General features: G+C 44.7%; 1 pseudogene; it reads right to left on the reverse strand.

The window, feature by feature from the left end:
* Nucleotides 1-2057: 2057 nt before the first annotated feature.
* On the reverse strand, nucleotides 2058-3000 carry LOC110288123 (annotated as a pseudogene).
* Nucleotides 3001-4232: the final 1232 nt, after the last annotated feature.

Below are 4232 nucleotides of genomic sequence, written 5' to 3' on the forward strand. Positions count from 1 at the left end.
AGACAGAGTTTCTCTGTGTAGCCCTGGCTATCTTGGAACTCAGTCTGTAGACCAGGCTGGCCTCAAACTCAGAAATCCGCCTGCCTCTGCCTCCCACGTGCTGAGATTAAAGGTGTTTGCCACCACTGCCCAACTTTATCTACATTTCAAATGGTATCTCCTTTCCTGTTTTCCCCTCTGAAAACACCCTATCCCCTCTCCTCTCCCTGCTCACCAACCCACCCACTCCTGCTTCCCAGCCCTGGCATTCCCCTACACTGGGGCATAGAGCCTTCACAGAACTAAGGGCCTCTCCTCCCATTGAAGTGCAACAAGGTCATCCTCTTTTACATATGCAGCTGGAGCCATGAGTTCCACCATGTTTACTCTTTGGATGGTGGTTGTTTTAGTTAGGGTTTTACTGCTGTGAACAGACACAATGACCAGGGCAAGTCTTATAAAAAACAACATTTAACTGAGGCTGGCTTACAGGTTCAGAGATTCAGTCCATTACCATCATGGTGGGAGCATGTTAGCATCCAGGCAGGCATGGCTCAGGCAGAACTGAGAGTTCTATGACTTCATCCAAAGGCTGCTAGTGGAAGACTGACCTCCAGGCAACTGGGGTGAGAGTCTTAAGCCCACACCCACAGTGACACACCTATTCCAACCAGGTCATACCTATTCCATCAAGGCCACACCTCCAGATGGTGCCACTCCCTGGTCAAGAATATACAAACCATCACAGTGGTTTAGTCCCTGGAGTTCTAGGGGTACTGGTTAGTTCATATTGTTGTTCCTCCTATGGGGCTGCAAACCCCTTCACCTCCTTGGGTACTTTCTCTAGCTCCTTCATTGGAAACCCTGTGCTCTGTCCAATGGATGGCTGTGAGCATTCACTTCTATATTTGCCAGGCATTGACAGAGCCTCTCAGGAGACAGCTATATTAGACTCCTGTCAGCAAGCATTTGTTTTTTTTTTTCCAAAATTTTTATTAGATTTTTCTTCATTTACATTTTAAATGCTATCCCAAAAGTCCCCTATACCTTCCCCTTGTCCAGCTCCCCTACCCACCCACTACCACTTCTTGGCCCTGGTGTTTCCCTGTACTGGGGCATATAAAGTTTGCAAGACCAGGGGGACTCTCTTCCCAATGATGGCTGACTGGGCCATCAACGAAAATTTTCCTAATCATAGTCTGCTATCCCGATAGATCAGTGCCTAGCCCAATCACCATCAGAAAGGCTTTCCCTGGCAGCTGATGGGAGCGGAGTAGATAAGGTGGAGCTGACGAATCACTTTGGAACAGGAGGAGGAAAGATTGTAGGAGCCTGAAGGATAGAAGACATGATGTGGACACAGCACCCAGAAACAACAAAGCAAGTCTACAGGGGTTCCTAGAGATTGAAGCAGCAATCACAGAGCCTACATGGGCCTGCACTAGGCCCCCTGCACACAAGCGGTGATTGTTTAGCTTGGGGACTCTATAGGGCTTCTAACAGTGGGAATGGGCATATATTTGACTCCTGTGCCTACCCTTGGGACCCTTTTCTTCCTCCCAAGTTGCCCTATCCAGCCTGGTTATGTGGGATTGTGTCTAGTTTTATTGCATCTTGTTATGCTGTGTTTGGTTTGTTTCCATGAAGGGAAACAGAGGATCAGTGGATCTGTGAGAGAGGGGAGGTTGAGAGGAGTCTGGAAGAATGCATTTGGGATATATTATATGAAAGAAGAAGAAATAAAAAGAAAAGAGAAAGTAAAGAAAGATTTACTGACCATCAACATAGTATTATGGTATATCATTTATTCATATTTAAAAGGTATACTGCAGTCAACACAAAAATTTGTCTAACATCACAAAATATTGGTATAACAAGAATGTAAGGAATGGAGATCTGATTAAACAGTAGCTGTTACCTAATGGTTTTCTAGAATCACATGTGCAAAACTCCTGTTTGCAAATAGCAGTATTATGTAGTAAGTTCTTAAGTTTGGGTCTTATTGCAGAGGTACATTTAATAATAATAGTATCAATATATTTACTGGTTAAATTTAAGTAAAAATCCCAGGGGAATTATTACAAAGAGATTTTCTTCTTGAAAAGGACCCTTATCAGGGCCTCTTTCATTTCTCTGTTCCTCAGGCTGTACATGAATGGGTTCAACATAGGAGTGACCACTGTGTACATCATGGCCATGACAGTCTCCTTCACAGTAGAGTTATTAGCTGATGGATATACAAAGAGACCAAAAATTGTTCCATAGAACAGTGAGACCACAGATAGGTGGGATCCACAGGTGGAGAAAATCTTTTGTATAACCCTAGCAGAAGGAATCTTTAGAATGGAGGAGACAATTTGTACATAAGACACAACAATAAGTAAGAATTGGATGACCATAGTGAGTCCTCCTAAGACTAATATCATTAATTCATTAATATGAATGTCAGAACAGGACAACTTGAACAGGACAGATATGTCACAGAAAAAGTGGCAGATCACATTGTCTTCACAGAATGACAATCTAGCTAAGAGTAGAGTGTGCAACATGGAATACAGCAAGTCAAATATCCAGGACATCAGCACCAGATACACACAGAGCTTGAGACTCATGATGCTGGTGTAATGCAGAGGGAAGCAGATGGCTACATAGCGATCATAGGCCATGACCAAAAGAAGAAAGCTCTCCAGGTCTCCAAAAACNAATAAAAAGTACATTTGTGTTAGACAACTGGAATAGGAGATGGATGTATCCTGGCTCTGCATGTTCTGAAGCAATTTGGACATTGTGACAGAGGAAAAGCAGAGATCAGAGAAAGACAAGTTGCTGAGAAACAAGTACTTGGGTGTGTGGAGATGGAATTCCAGTATTAGAGGTTGATGATGATGAGGTTCCCCAGGATGGTGGTGAGGTACATGGCCAGGAACAGGGCATAGAACAGGTGCTGGTGCTCTGGGGGGGGGGAATGGGCAGTCCCAGGAGAAGGAACTGGGAGATGAAAGTTTTATTGTTCATTATCATTCTTCGTCTCCAGTATTCTAATGAGTGAATAGCATTGTCCTTTAAAGTTCAAAATAAAAATGAACATTTATCTATGACGTATGTTCTACATCAATGGATCTTCCAGTCATCATAGCAATTATATTTTCCTCCATTAATTAATTTATTCATTCATTTTAGATCCAGATCGCTGCCCCCCTCTGGATACCCACTTACACAGTCCCTTCTACTCTCCCCCATTTCCCCTCCCCATCTCATCTGAGAGGGTGGAGCTCCTCCTCCCCTCCTAGGTATCACCCAACCTGGCACTTGAATTCTCTGTAGGACTGTCCACATCCTTTTCCATGGAGGCTAGACAAGGCAGCTCAGTTAGGGAAGTTTGATCCATAGACAGCCAACAGCTTTAGGAAGAGCCCCTCCTCCATTTGTTGGTGGAACCACATAAAGACTAAGCTGCACATCTGCTACCTATGTGCAGTGCAGTGGGGGGCTAGGTCCAGTCAGGTTATGTTTTTTGGTTGGTGGTTCATCCTCTGAGAGTCCCCAAGGGTCCAGGTTAGTTGACTGTTGGTCTTCTTGTAGAGCGTCTGTACCCTCCAGTGCCTTGGGTCCTTCACCCAACTCTTTCATAAGACTCCCTGAGCTGTGTTCAATGTTTGGCTGTGGGTCTCTGCATCTGTTTCAGTCAGTTGCTGGGTGGAGCCTTTCTGAGGACAGTTATGCTAGGCTCCTGTCTGCAAGCATAACAGAGTATTATGAACAGTGTCAGGGATTGGTGCTTGCCCTTGGGATGGGTTTCAAGTTGGGCCAGTCACTGGTTGGTCATTTTCTCAGTCTCTGTTCCATCTTTGTCCTTGCATTTCTTGTAGAAAGGACAGATTATGAGTCCAAAGTTTTGTGGGTGGGTTGTTCTTATCCCTCCATTGGGGATTTGACCTGGATATAGGAGGTGGCCACTTCAGGTTTCATATGCCCACTCTAGGAGTCTAAGCTAAAATCACCTCTCTAGATTCGTGGAAGCCATTCTCATCCCAGTTCTCTGGCAAGTCTTAGAGATGGCCCCTATCCTTCACCCCCACCAGCTGCTCATTTCAATTTATTCTTTTGGCCCTTTGGTTCTGTTTCCTGTCTCTCCGCATGCTTAATCACACCCCCCCCCCAATTTCCCTCCCCATACTCTCTCCCATCCAGTTTCCTCCCTCCATTTNTCTCCTACGACTATTTTATTCTGTTTCCCGTGACAGTAATTATAA

The sequence above is a fragment of the Mus caroli genome, unplaced genomic scaffold (assembly GCF_900094665.2).
Source record: "Mus caroli unplaced genomic scaffold, CAROLI_EIJ_v1.1 scaffold_13076_1, whole genome shotgun sequence".
Classification (NCBI taxonomy): Eukaryota; Metazoa; Chordata; class Mammalia; order Rodentia; family Muridae; genus Mus; species Mus caroli.